We start from the raw sequence: 15,723 nt of genomic DNA, 5'->3' as shown, positions 1-15,723 counted from the left end.
CCATTAAATCATAGATTACATGCGTCCCCCCAATGTTACTGAGGCCACGCCTTTATTGAGTTGGAGACTTACCTAAGATGGCCTTTGTCTAGAGTTTGCAGTACCAGGCTTTGTTTCAGTTGCAGCTGTACAACTTAATCCTAGCATGGTGGATTATGTCATTTCACTGAGGCAAGTACATAATGCTTTGATAGGGTGAAGCCTTAATGTAAATTTCATTTGTTATGATCCATGAAGCGGCCAGAAAGTGCAAACTGAGGAAACTCTCCATGGTGGAAAGTAAGCAAGATAGTAAGAAGTAGTCTGTACAAATGACTAATATGTAGAGGACAACAGAAACGTAGACCTATAGTAAGGCCTAGATAAAGAGTTCCTGTAGAAGCACCAGTGTAGGGTAGCTAGAGGATACCACTAATAAGGAACTGTGCTTTGAGGGAACCCCTATGAGCTCACCTATAAAGATGAGCAAGTGCCAAGCGGAAGCCTCATTGAAATTGAGACCTTGTATTAGAAAACCTTAATTGAGGAGCAGTGCCCAGAGAGAGAGAAAGCCTAAGTGAGATTATCTATATTGTGGCCGTAGCGAGAGTCAATGCTCGTAGGAGGCCTTACTGAGGTTCAACCAGGGGTTTACCCTAGTGAGGAGCAATGTTAAAATAATGCCACAGTGAATTACCTAGAGAGTGGCCCTGTAAGGAGCAATACTAAGTCGGAGTCTCTGTGAGAATCAAGTAGAGTTTTAACTTAGTGAGGGGAAAAGCCTAATAGGGATCTTCAGTGAGGATAACCTAAGAGTCAACCTACTGAGGAGCAGTGGCCAGTGGGAACCTCATTGAAGATCATCTAGTGGGTAAAGATCTCCAAGAAGAGCATCTATATTAATGATCAGCTACTGGGTTGCCCTAATGAGGACCCACGTCAGCCAGAATTCATTGCACTGGTAATTGTTACTGAGACAAATTGATATTGAAAGGCTGAAATATTTACTTATCCACATATAATTTGTGTGTAACTGACCAAAGAGGTTTATATTACTTCCGTAATCCTCCAAAGGACCGGCACCACACAGCATGTATTTAAAGCTTAATTACTTTATTGTAGCATAGGCATATTGACTGCAACGGCAGCCCGCTGTTTCGGCCTCATAGGCCTTTCTCAAGTTGCCAATGGTCAATTACCCTTTATATTACTTTCAAATTAATTTTTCCAACTGCCCTGTTTGTTATCCATATTCATCACTATTGAATATGAGGAGAGGAAACACTACATCCCACTGGGGGAAGAGGAAGAAACCATACAAATAGCTGCTCGATATGTCGCTGCCTGCCACCAACTGAGAGGAACATGATGCCACATAGACTGTATACCCCCTAAACCCCCTCCCCTATGGACTGTATATCCCAGCCCCCCTTACTGTACCTTACATCCTCCACACCCCTATGGACTATATACCTCAACCCCCTATAACCTTCCCTTATTCCCACCCCCCCCCCCCCTTTCCCATGGTAATGCTTTGCTCTGGCAATGCTAAATGTATTTGGTCCTGACAATAAAGCTTTTTTTGGATTTGAAATACCTTCTATCTTCCCTACCAACTACACATATTCCTTATTATATTTTCTATACCGGTATATCATAAATTGTACCTATGTCATATTTTGTTGTTTTTTTTAAAAAAAGCACCAGCAAATCTTTATTTGTATGATAAGTTGTCCTTAACCTCTCATCCGCAGCACTGTCTTGCTTAGATTCCTGTGGTTACTCCAGATTTAGTGGATAAACCAATCGTCCTGTACGAAGTAATTAATAGCATACAGGTTTATCTTGTGATCATCTTCCACATCTGCAACTCTGCCAACTCACCATCACTTATTAAATGGCAATTTATGCTGATTAGACAATTTGAAAAGTTAATGAAATATTTATACACATACAGTAGTGTGGCTGTGGCTGGAATTATCGCCAGATTTCTCTCTTTTTCTTTAGAGGAATAAATATCAAAATGCGGAAGCTTAACTCCTGTTCAGAACTAATTTTGGATACGCGGTCATAACAACTGTAAAAAAAAAATCTTAAAACGCTAATTCTGATTGTTGAAGTTGAAAATCAATCTAATGTTTACATTTTCATTTTACAGATTTTCAACTTCTGTAAAAAATTAATTTGCCATAAAAGCAAGCATTGGGATGCATTGGGATGCTTTCTGTCCATATTTGTACAAACTATCAATGAAAATAGTCAGTTCGGGACATGAAAATCTCAGTAATGTATGGAGGACCATCTCACTGAAAAATATCCCCAGATGATCTTATTAACCTATGGATGATATCTATAGTGAAACAGATCTCTGGAGAATTTACTGATGCATGTAAACATAATACTATTCAGCAAAAATTGCTAATATTAAGAAGGGTTATTTCCAGTAAATTTGATTATTTATATTATAAATTAAATGTTTTTGGAAATATACTTTTACAAGTGTTTATGCTGTAGTTGATTCATACAAAACAATTTCTATTTAAGTTAAGATTCTACTTTTTATCTCTCTCTCTCTCTCTCTCTCTCTCTCTCTCTCTCTCTCTCTCTCTCTCTAGTAAAACCTCCATTATCCGTCCCCAACTGGGATTGGCTGAGGCCGGATAACTGTACTTTCTTGTTTCAGAGTCGATGTTAGAAATAGGCCTTGCTAACAAAAAAACTGCATTCCACTTTGTATATTTACCATAAATTCTGTATTCATGTTAAAATACAGTAATTAAAAACAAATTAGGAAAGACCTAACTTAATTTTTTACCACATAAAGAATTGTAAAAGCACTATGTTGGCGCTTCATAAATAAAATACATAAAAGTAGATTTATGTATCCTGCAAGGCCAGGATTTTTTTTTCTGGTTGCTTGAGATTTCTGGTTAACTGAGTTCTGGATAACAGGGGTTTTAGACTATATATATATATATATATATATATATATATATATATATATATATATATATATATATATATATATATATATTTATCAATATGTATTATTATTATTTACTTTATATTAAGTAATAAAACAGAGCTGCTATTAGTAATCTATAATTGTTTTACTGTTGAATATTATCCCATAAAAATTGAATAGGAGTCTGTACAGGAAAGTGAAATTTTACACCATTCCCCCCTAATTTTTATATATTTATTTTATTACACAGCAGCTTCTTATTTGCTACAGTCGGGTTGTATTTAATTATTCACAGGCCGCTGCTTACTACAAGTCTGCCTTTTTTATTTTTATAATTTCATTTTTCATTTTAACTCTGTATTTTAATGAATTTGTGAAATCCACGTTTTATTCCCTGATGTAATTAGTGAAGCCTTTCTCCATTGTTCAACGGCTATTAATGCCAAATTAAGTTTTCTATTACCGTATAAAAGGATGCCAAAACCAGGCGGAATTCTCCTCTCCTCGCCGGCTACGGGGTCCAAACTGCAAAAATAAATATATGAAGGTAATGGTGAAATCACTGAACCCAGGTTATGAAAGGTCCTACCCGACGGGTGATATGGTACGATTTACTGCCACACTTCAGCAGCCCGGCCGCCCTGGCCCATCCCGCCTGCAGCCAGCATTATTACTATTAATATTATTACTGCAGATTAATCATCGGTTCACCATTCTGGGCATTGCACAGAAAAACACACACATGCTAATGATCCTGGTACACAGTGAATGAATAATTCACACTGCACTGAGACATTAGAACAACACTCTTTCATTCTACTGCCGGAACGTAGGTGATGCACTCCGCTGTAGATTAATGCATAAATATTGAATGTTCGTTTAGCTGCTTTCTGAGTTGACCAATTAATAAAATGCACCTGGCGAGAGTTGATGGACTTAATACAGTAGACATTCACATGCCAGGGGCAGGTCTGATATGTAGGTGGATGCATTATTACATTAATTAATATAGTTCTGGCGTATTTCACAATGCTGTAGAGACATCCCTGATCCATTCCCATCAGTCTCCAGAGGAGCTTACAATCTAATGTCTTCACCACAGTTACACACTATTATTATACATTTAGATAGCTCTGACATATTCCACAGCGCTGTACAGAGATCACTGACCCATTCCCATCAGTCTCTGCACCAGAGAAGCTTACACTCTAATGTCCTCACCACAGTCACACACTATCATTATTATACGTTTATATAGTTCTGACATATTCCACAGTGCTGTACAGAGTTCGCTGATCCATACCCATCAGTCTCTGCACCAGAGGAGCTTACCCTCTAATGCCCTCACCACAGTCACACACTATTATTATTATACATTTATATAGCTCTGACATATTCCACAGTGCTGTACAGGGATCACTGATCCACTCCCATCAGTCTCTGCTCCAGAGGACCTTACACTCTAACAGAGGCAGGACAAGGTCCTTCAGCACCCAAGGCTGAGACACCAAATTGCGCCCCACCCTAGCGGTCACACACTGATTGCTATTAGACTAATAGGTGCCCCTAGGCCCCCAACCTCCCCAACACCTTAATCTCTAGTTATCTGGCTTGCAGTCACTGCCATGTATCCCCTTTTCTTATTTCTTTCTGCTTCAAACACAATTGGGAATGGCAGCTGAATGAATTGTGCGCCCCCTCCTACACTGTGCCCTGAGGCTGGAGCCTCTCCAGCCTCTGCCTCGGCCCAGCCCTGCACTCTAATGTCCTCACCACAGTTACACACTATTATTATACATTTAGATAGCTCTGACATATTCCACAGCGCTGTACAGAGATCGCTGATCCATACCCATCAGTCTCTGCACCAGAGGAGCTTACACTCTGTCCTTACCACAGTTACACACTATTATTATTATACATTAATTTAGCTCTGACATATTCCACAGTGCTGTACAGGGATCACTGATCCATTCCTAACAGTCTCTGCTCCAGAGGAGCTTACACTCTAATGTCCTTACCACAGTCACACACTATTATTATTATTATACATTTATATAGCTCTGACATATAGCACAGCGCTGTACAGAGATCGCTGATCCATTCCCATCAGTCTCTGCACGAGAGGAGCTTACACTCTGTCCTTACCACAGTTACACACTATTATTATACATTTGTATAGCTCTGACATATTCCACAGCACTGTACAGAGATCGCTGATCCATTCCCATCAGTCTCTGCACCAGAGGAGCTTACACTCTTTGTCCTCACTGTAGTCATTCATTATTAGAAATGTGTATATAGCTCTGGCATATTCCACAGCGCTGTACAGAGATCACTGATCCATTCCCATCAGTCACTCCACCAGAGGAGCTTACACTCTAATGTCCTCACCACAGTTACACACTATTATTATTAACATGTACACTATATAGTTTAGACATATTCGACAACACAGAGATCACTGATCCATTCGCATCATTCTGTATACCAGAGGAGCTTACACTCTAATCACCACATTCACATAGTCATACTTAGTCATTATTATTTTACATGTATATAGATATGACATATCATTCAGTGCTGTACAGAGAGATTTGATCCTTTTCCATCAGCCTCTGCAGTAGGTATGGTCGGAAATGCAGATTTCTGCCAATGCCGTACCGATTCCACGGATTTCTGAGGAGTCTTTTTTTGGTCATTTTTTGCGTTCCTTTGATTGGCCAAATACTTCTGAGTTGATTCTGCATTCTCTGATTGGTCCAGTGCTTCCGAGTTCTGTGATTGGACTAAAATTACCAAGTTGCAATAATGCTGTAAATCCAATTTCAGTTTCCCATTTTCTGATCAGAAATGCTAATTTACGATCGGAAATGCGGTAATTTAATTTCCACGGAATCGGAATGAGCATCCCCACTCTGCACCAGAGGAGCTTACAGTCTAATGTCCTCACCACAGGAACACACTATTATTATAGCTCTGATAAAGATCACTGGTCCATTCTCATCAGTCTTTGTACCACAGGAATTTTCTCTTGAGCATCCTCATTATAGCCTCTTACAGACATGGACCACTTTAGTTAGATTCTGTAGTTTAGCATTTGTAGAAATGAACTGTGTGTGTCAAGGCATCCACAGTAATCAAACCAACATTCCACACACGTAAACTTTAAATGCAGAGGAACAAGCAGAAAAGACATGTATTTAGATTATCATCCTACCCATAGTCCTGTAGTTTAAGAATAAGGCTAGGGGCTCGCTAGAGTAATTTCAGCTGTCTTTCCGAATTCCCGCTACACCAATGTAAGTATATGCAGGTGAACCCACTGGAGCGATTGGGATTAGGCCAAATTGCAATTGTGGGTACTGCAACATTTTTTAAGCTTTTGCAATTTAGTGTTAAGCTCTGCAAAATTGTTTTGCATTCGTTCTACAAAAGTGATTTTGCAGCGATTTTACTAAAACTGAAATCCCAATCGCTCTAATGTGCATGCAATTCAGAATTATTTGCATCTACTATTGTCTACTGACCATCTTTAGAGCTGACTTTTGGGTATTTTGGTAATTGTATGCTAAATATTCAGGACTCTGCCAACCATTTTTTAATTGGATAAATACATTTTGTTTTGTTTTTTTTATTATATATTTTACACTCTGTAATATATAGTGCAGCTAAAACCGTTAAACACATTTCCCTTCATTTCTGTTTGATCTGTTTTTCCTAAAACATTACATTCTTTCAATAACTGTTAGCATGCTCCATGCCTATTTCTGATTTTTACTTGTAAGAGAAGCCTGTACATTATTATTAATTTATAAAGCGCCAACATATTTCGTAGTGCTGTAAACAGAAACAAACGTGGGGTACATAATAATACAGACGGTATACACCAATATACAGTACAAAATGCAGAATTGGAGACAAAATCCTGAATCAATACAAAATACAGAATTGGTAATTACAGTGACAAAGGTAATATAATGAATAAAATGTATCCAAGACACAAACGGGGGAGAGGGCCCTGACCTTTCAAGCTTACAATCTAAAGAAATAGGAAGGGGGGGGACAAGAGGTGGACAAATATACAATGAACATAACAAAAAGCAGTGTGTTTTAGGATATCCAGAAGGAGTGCAACTTGGCCTTAGGACAAAGGGGAAGTAGCCTAAGGTAGAGTGTATTTGATAGTTCTAACATGTAACATACTTTTGTTTTTCTTAACATCTTAGTAAGGGGGCTTTTAGGACCATTGTAGTCCCTTACAAACTCCAATGAGTTCTGGGTCACCATGAGCTTGCTAGTTAGTCTGTACCTCTGTGTTACAAGCCCTACTGCATAGAGCCAAATTAATCCATGCCATGCACTGATGAGGATCAAACAATCCGAAACAGTCTGTATGCATGTTGGATTATTATGGCTCTGTACAAATTAACAAGCTGACACATCATTGCATTCCAGCGGTTCTGGAGGTGTGTTTAGCTTCTAAGGGTACAATGGTTAATTTGCATATATTCAGCAGTGATGCTCTGGGAGACATCTCAAGCTCACTCCAACCTGAATTATCGCAAATTCTTTCTGTTTTAGGAAAGCAAACTTTTGTTTTTATAAAAATAGTAGATAAATGCTTATGTTAAAAGTTTCTTCAGGCAAGTTTATAGGCCAGGAGGGATTTTGTCTTCTTTTTAACCATTACTGTTGAAAATCTTCTTGGTTTTATTATTAACTCTAGTTTGAGGGAATAGGAACTGTACGGATCAATAAAATTACCATCATCCATAATACCCTCTGGTGTACCATTTTGTTCTTTTTTCTTTTCTTCTTTTGGGGAGAGGGCATTCTTACTAATGGTCTTTGCTTCTTGTATGATAGCATTCTATGTAGCAAGCAATCATTGTCCAGGTGTAGGTAGCTTAGGTCCATCACATGCTTTCGCACAATTTTTTTGCAGTCATGTTACATCAAAAAAACTCAGCCTTAACTTTTTGCTTTTTTTTGGTTCAAGTTGGATAAACTAAAGGTTTTCAGCGACCCTACATTTTTCATTCCCTGTGCCCCTGACAATGATGCTTAGGTCGTTGCATCTGATCTCGTCTGTGATGTCTATTTTGCTGTGAGGTTTGAAACCAGCACATCCTGTTAATACAGAAATAGTTCACTCATTAGATGAAGGAACATGAAGACGCCATCATTATTTTCATTGATACAGCCGATATAAATAGAGGCAGTGTGCCTCAACACTTTATTTAGTATTTTAAAGTCCATAGCTGATTTGAAATAATATGGGCTGCCATTTGACGCTTTGATGTTGCCCTGCTATACTCTTACATTTAGGCTGTTTGTTTTATGTCTGTTCCGAGGATGGAAAAGAAGAAAAAATAACTGTGAGAAGACTACAGACGGGTTTCACGGGAGATAACGAGAATAATATTCAGGCAAATTACGGTTCTAAAACAAAGAATATTGGTAGTCACCACATTAACCTGCCCAAAGAGAAGAATCAAGATGATATGGGGCACAGGTACTACTAGATGTACTTGTTGGTTGGACCAACCTCAGCATGGGCAGTAAACAGCTGAGTTCAGAGATTCCTTTTATGGTGTACCAAAATTTTAGATACAATGGGGTTAATTTGTCTGGATCGCCAAGCCATGACTATTGTTTTTTTTATTCATGCTGCAAAATTCACAAGGGAAAAAATAAGGACATAGGAAATAAAAATCATGTTTGTTCAGCAGGAGGAGATGATGGACACAGCATACAACTCAGCAGAAAGTGCAGATCTGAAATTATTATAAACAGTAGAATGTTTTTGTTTTCTGTGCATTATGAACGTTTTTTTTTTTCTTTTTAAATGATTTAAAAAGTTGAAATACTGACTATGATGAGAGGTAAAAGTGGTCAACTTGTCGCCACTTAGATATGATCCAGTGTTTCTACAGAAATGTGCCACAATTTAAAAAAAAAATCATGAGGAGATTGTAAGAGAAGATGTTGAATATTGGTCTTTGAAGGGTTAGAGAGATATTTCTTACCCCAACCCCAAATGGAGCCATTATTACCAGCTGGAGAAGTCATGGGACAGAAGTGTGTCTTGCAGGAAAGGTCATCCTTTCAAACATCTTTTAAAGAGAATCTGTATTGTTAAAATCACACAAAAGTAAACATACCAGTGTGTTAGGGGACATCTCCTATTACCCTCTGTCACAATTTCGCCGCTCCCCGCCGCATTAAAAGTGGTTAAAAACCGTTTTAAAAAGTTTGTTTATAAACCAACAAAATGGCCACCAAAACAGGAAGTAGGTTGATGTACAGTATGTCCACACATAGAAAATACATCCATACACAAGCAGGCTGTATACAGCCTTCCTTTTGAATCTCAAGAGATCATTTGTGTGTTTCTTTCCCCCTGCATCTCTCATGCACTGAAGTTTCAGGCTGCTCTTTTCTTCCTGCAAACAGCTTTGCCCTGGTCTGTAATCCTCAGTATGTGAAAGCCCAGCCAGCTCAGAGGACGATTTATCCAGCTTGTAAAAGATAAGAGAGAAGAGAGAAGCTGCTCTAATCTAAATAATACACAGGCAGTGTGCATAGAGGGGCCTGGAAGGGTGAGTTCATAGCAGAACCACAACACTGAAGAACTTGGCAGCCTTCCAGACACAGGCTGACAAGTCTGACAAGAGAGAGATAAGTTGATTTATTACAGAGACTGTGATAGTACAAAGTGCTGCAGTAAGCCAGAACACATTAGAATAGCTTTTGGAACTTGTAGGATGATAAAAAACAGGATGCAATTTTTGTTACGGAGTCTCTTTAAGCTGAATACTCAACCTAACAACACAGGAAGATGGATCACAACAACGTCAGCCAATGACGAGCGTCCCCCGATCCATCTTCCTGTCCATGAGAACACGAGACGGCACACAACGGTGCAAATGAGAGTTCAGATCATCGCGGCACTGTGCGCAGGAGTCATCAAGGATCTTAAAGATCCGATCCGCCGTGACGGTCATCATCACCGCGCATTGGCATATGACGTTCATGTAATCTCCAGACTGTACCCACAGTGCAAGATCCCGGAAGCGATCTTGCAACGTATTTCTGCATTTCCCTCCCTAGCAGTAACCCTGTGTCAGGCTTGGGGTTGGAAATCCACAGCTCAGCGCTGTAACCCCCCGAGCTAGATGCAGTATTTCTGCATTCACCTCCATAGCGGTAATCCTGTGTCAGGCTTGAGGCTGGAAATCCACAACTCAGCACTGTAACCCCGAGCTAGACTTGTGGTGACCACCGCAAGATTAACGCGAAGCAATGGCGCGCAGTGGGTGTTTTCACTCATCTCCATGGGGATCCAGACGCCGGCAGCCATCCTTCTTCCTGTCCTCTGAGGCTCTGCATTCCCCCTGTGAGATCGCCGTCTGTCGTCATAACGACAGCCGGTGTTCTCCCTATATTGTTACAGCGCCACCCATAGAACGGAGGGAAAACTGCAGCGCTGGGTACCAGGGAAGTAAGTGCAGGGGCTACTGCAGGCTCTCTAGCAGTATGATTATTTTGCAGTTTTAGGGTCTAAAAGTGGGCAAAAAATGCACCGCTGTTAGACCCTAAAATCTGGACATAATCATACCGCCAGGGAGGTTAAAACCGTACTGCGGAGAGGAGTACAGTTACATTCTCTCAGCAGTAAAGCAAAAGAATGATATAAGATTTTAGGAAGTTTTTGGCTCTGATTTTTGCTGCTAAAAGCAGGTGCAAACATTTATTCAGTTTAAGCGAGTGTATATTTTTTTTTTGTTTTAACAACTATGTTAAATTGGATACCTTAAGAGAAGTAAGAATTTTGTGTGCTCGGCCTCCTTTGTCAAATTATCAAATTATATATTTGTATTTATGACGATTTAATAATTGGTCAAACAATTTTAAAAGAGGAAATTACGTGGAACTTCATGATGCATTAAATTTAAGCCTCACCGAAAGTTATATCGGCTGTTATAGTTCATTTTTAAATGTTTCACATTGTTTGTAGTCTGCGTTGAACAATTGACAGAGTAGTTTTTTCTGCTTCAATAATGGCTCTGTGTTGTTTTATGAGAAAAGGCTCAGCAATTTCTTCCAGGGTGACCGACCCAATCTGTCGTCTTTAGAGCACTCTACGTTGACTCTAGAGCTGTCAGTCAGGTAGATCAGTACATCAGTTCAGTACTATTTTAGGGCCCTTTTCCACCAGCGCGTTTGCGCTGGCTGAATCGTAAAGACGCAAACCGCTAGCGATTTTACAATCGCTACGGTTTGCTTTTTAACATACGAATCGCGGTAGGTCATTTCCACTACCGCGATTCGTTTTTGACGGGAACGCGAACGCGCGGCGGAGCGATATTTGCCGCGATTTTGCTATGCAATGCATAGCATAGCAAAATCGCGGCCGTGAACGTCGGGGAATCGCCGGTAATTGCGATTCAGCAATCGCTAGCGTTCAGCGTGAACGCTAGCGACTGCAAGTGGAAAAGGGCCCTTAGGGAATAGTTCTCTGAAGGTTCTCATTTATTGAGGTCAGGATAGACCAAAAGAAAAAGAACCTTTTTTCTACTGGATTTTCACTCTGACTCATCAACTTAATCAGCTTTAATTAGGACTGTAAGATGCTCAGTAAGGGCTTGTTCACACTTAGGGCATTTTCACCTTTTTTTAAGCGCCAGCGATTTTGAAAATCGCCCTAAAAGCGCTTGTGCAATGATTCCCTATAAGAGTGTTCACATCTGAGCGGTTCGATTTCGATCCGCTCACCAAAGCGCTGCCTGTACCATTTTCGGGGCGATTTGCCTCAATGGAACGTATAGGGAGATCACAAAAGGCTTGTAAAAGCGCTTTGTGTAGCGATTTCCCCAGTGCTTTTAAGAATAAATGCATTGCATTTATTCTTTTTCGGGTCAAAGAGTTCACTTCCTGACTTGCGTCAGGAAGTGAACAAACAAATCGCTCTGCAAAAGCGCTTTACAAATAAATCGTAGCACGCAGGTAGGTGCTAAAAAATAATCCCTCACATGTGAACAAAGCCTTAGAGTGATGTAACCTCTTCTTGAACACAACAAAGTTGTTCAGTCGGGGCTACGGTATGTTTTTTTTTTTTCCTTTTTGGATAGTTTTAAAACAAACAGGCCCCTATTCAGTTAACTTAACTTGATTTTTCTACCAGGAGCGGACCTAAACTCAGAACGTCCTACATGCTCTAAAATATACACAACAGCATAATAACCTTGAACCTCCTCAGCGGTAAGCCGCCGTGGTGGATAGCTCAGGCCCTGGTGGCCCGATTTGCTCACTTTTTACTTTGTTACACGCAGCTAGCACTTTGCCGATTCGCCGCTACCCACCACGTTACAGGGCCCCCCAGACCCCTTGCGCAGCCTGGCCAATCAGCGCCAGGCTGCGTTATGGGGTGGATCGGGACTCCCTCCAAATCCGACGTGGATGACGTCATCCTGATCGTCACCATGGCGACGGGGGAAGCCAAACAGGAAACCCCTTCTGAATGGGATTTCCTGTTTGCTCTGATTGCCGGAGGCGATCGGAAGGGGTGGAGGGATGCCGCTGCACAGCGGCTATCATATAGCTAGCACTAAGTTAGCTACACGATTTAAAAAAAAAAGTGCTGCGCTGCCCCCTGGCGGTTTTAATAGACCGCCAGGGAGGTTAAACAAATAACATTTCTTTGTTACAGCTGATGCAAATCCTAAAATAAATCTGCAGTGTCTACTTCCTGATTCATGGAACCAGACATATTGTTAACAGCCAGTGCTTTCAAATGAGCTTATCTGCTGTGGCAGTCAGGTGACACAGGGGAGAGATCAAATTACAACTTGTGATTGGACACAAATGAGGGAGAATTAGACAGGCTGAACTCTCCTGCTTAGGAGAAAACTTAGAAGTAGTGAATTGGACTGGGCCCATTTTATTGATGGGGTGTGAAAACTTCTCCTGTGAGAAAACTCAGGAGACAACTTAATTGCATGAGGCCCATAGTCAGAGAGCTACCAATTAGAAAGTGGAGGCATCATTTTTAAATCTAAACAATTCTGAAGTAATTTTCTTTTAAAATATGTAGATTATCAACATTTTTTTTCAATTCAGTGCACAGTCCAAATTCACTGTATGGAGTTTTTTTTAAAGAAAAAAAAAGTATTTGAAATCAGACTATGCTGAAGACAAGCAGAGCTCACACTATCTCTAATCTAAGTGCTGAAACAATTGGTGCCTATCTCACCAAAGAAAGAATGGGATAAGTCAAATGAATGTTGAATATGTGCCTTTCCAGAGAGGGGAACACAATGCACAATGCGCAGGGCGTTGCAGGTATGATGGGAAGAAGCTGGCTTGTATTAACACAGGAATGTTTGTGATAATCCGAACACGTTCCCCGCTTATCATGTTCTCCAACCGTAAGCAGGATTCCGATCATTCCAGCCCTGATTGAATGCTGAGTGTCCAAATCTTAATTATTTTCAGTGCAGGGCTCTGCTTGGAGAAGGGATGTTCAGGTGCTGCTCAGCTCTGGTCTCCTGACCCGGTGCTTTGAGGATGACCTGTCTTTTGTACTTGGCTGGATTTATGGTCCTCAGGATCAGTTCAGCATGACAGGCCGTCCTTCAGATGTTCTGTACCAGCTGGGAATCACAACCACCTACATCAATGTGGGAATAATTATTATCAGCATCTTAGCAACATAGCTTAAGGTTCCTCCAAAGGCTAGAAGACCTGGCTGATGAAGGACCAGGTTGTGGCATGGTGGAATTTTTAGTTCCTCAAAAACGACAAAGAGTCTAGTCTCAGAGAGTCGTGTTCATTTTACGTTGTGTGTTCATTTGACGGTGTGGTGGAGTTATACTTAAAGAGAATCTGACTCTAAAATTCTTACAATAAAAAGCATACCATTCTATTCATTATGTTCTCCTGGGCCCCTCTGTGCTGTTTCTGCCACTCCCTGCTGCAATCCTGGCTTGTAATTAACAGTTTTAGGCAGTGTTTACAAACAAAAGACATGGCTGCTAAAAGCTTGTGATAGGCTCTGAGAAGCTCTGTCTGTGACTCACACAGAGCCTGCAGGGGGGGCGTGGAGAGGGCGTGTATAGCTTCTATCCTATCACAAGCAGAGCAGCACATTCCAGCCTGACTGCGTCAGCCCGACAATGCCGTCAGAGGAAAGAAGATTAGATTATATAACAGAGATAATACAGCCACTGTGCAACTAGGAAAGGCTGCAGTAAGAGACACCACATTAGAACAGGTATAGGAACTTATAGGATAGAAGAAATAAGGCTGAAAATTTTGTTACAGAGTCTCTTTAAATCAAACCTGATGCAAAAACAAACTTTTGAGATAATGAATTGTATGTTCTGTACAGCTAAGAAATAGAGCATTAGTTGCAAAGAAAAGTCTTATATTGTTTTCCAGTGCAGGAAGAGTTAAAAAAAACCTTACATTGTTATCTATGCAAAAGAGCTTCTCTGAGCTATTCTGACCCACTGAGTCATATACAGTCCTGTTTTCTGAAGCACTTAAACAGCCACGATACAGTGACAGACAGCTTAAGATAAGGTTTTATTGCAGGAAAGTTCAAAGGGTCATTATTTCTGCTTTGTTTTATAGCTTAAAAGACAGATTGTGCTTTTAAAACTGTACAATGCAATGTTATGCTATATTATTGAAAATAAAAATGAGACTTCTTTGCGACTAATGTTCTATTCATTATCCATACTACAGATACAATTCATTATATCATAAGGTATTTTTTTTTTTGCTTTAGGTTTGCTTGAAGTGCAGATAAAAAGTTTCAAAAATGAGCTACCTATTAACGCATTCATTTCTCTTCCCAGCTCTAATTTAAAAGGCTGATATGTTACTGTTACTTGTTTACGTTAAGAAGTGCTGATAAAAGCTGCATGGGCGTGATAAGCAGTGCAGACCTACATTATACAACAATAATTATTATACTATACAACAAAATGCACCTAGAACTGGACATGTGGAGAGGAGGCTCAGGAACATCACTCCAAAAAAGAAAAAAAAAAAATATGGCTAGAATTCCACTTAAACTTGTAGTGTGAATGACTGTTTTCCAGCATTTGATTTTTGTTTTTGGCCCTCGCGGCTTGGAAATAAAAATTCTGTTTCTGAATAGTTTGTGGCCTGTAATGGTGCCAGAATCTTCTCCCTGACAGCGGCTTCCATTCATAAGTTGTGGAAACAGCTACCCACCTTGTAATTTGACGCCACCAGTGGTTCTTCCTACATACTGCTGACTGTAGCCCAATACAGCTGCTAAGAGCTTATTGCAGATACAGGGAATAGCAGCAACCCATGGCTGATCATTGTGCACCAAGCGGAGATCTCCCTTAAATTCAGACAGGTTTTTTTTTTTTGTTTGTTTGTTTCTAATTATTTTACTTTTTTATGGAAATGGTGCTACCATATAGAACAAAAGTCGGATCATCTTTGTAAAAATCTTGTGTTGTTAAACCATTTCAGCTACAATAGTTGTGTTAGGAAATCTTGAATAGATTTAATTTAAGTGTTTCACTCGTGGGAATTTTTTTTTTTAAGGTAAAATAGTTTGAAATAAACTTGCTTCAGAACACTGCACATAGTAATCACATACAGTATAGAAGGCATTTTTTTGAACTCATAAAATTGAAACTCAGGGTCAGTTATTGAATATTTTACAGGATGGCATAAATATTAATATTTTTGATGTTTATTATTCTGTATATTTTATACATTGGTTTGTA

The 15,723-nt window shown here is 39.9% G+C and overlaps 1 protein-coding gene and 1 long non-coding RNA gene across 19 annotated transcripts in view; one reads left to right on the top strand and one right to left on the bottom strand.

The window, feature by feature from the left end:
- The window catches only part of LOC137538435 (uncharacterized), a 407,510-nt gene that overhangs the window by 556 nt on the left and 391,231 nt on the right, over nucleotides 1-15,723 (bottom strand). For both annotated transcript variants that reach the window (XR_011024784.1, XR_011024785.1), the window contains one exon: nucleotides 3,408-3,469. This is a non-coding gene — a long non-coding RNA (uncharacterized lncRNA). The remainder of the gene's footprint in view (nucleotides 1-3,407; nucleotides 3,470-15,723) is intronic.
- The window catches only part of SOX6 (SRY-box transcription factor 6), a 605,164-nt gene that overhangs the window by 342,372 nt on the left and 247,069 nt on the right, over nucleotides 1-15,723 (top strand). The gene's annotated exons all lie outside the window — the stretch shown is intronic.

The sequence above is a fragment of the Hyperolius riggenbachi genome, chromosome 11 (genome assembly GCF_040937935.1).
Source record: "Hyperolius riggenbachi isolate aHypRig1 chromosome 11, aHypRig1.pri, whole genome shotgun sequence".
In the NCBI taxonomy this organism is placed as follows: Eukaryota; Metazoa; Chordata; class Amphibia; order Anura; family Hyperoliidae; genus Hyperolius; species Hyperolius riggenbachi.
Note: the sequence above shows the minus strand (reverse complement) of the source record. Positions and strands in the feature narration are given on the sequence as shown.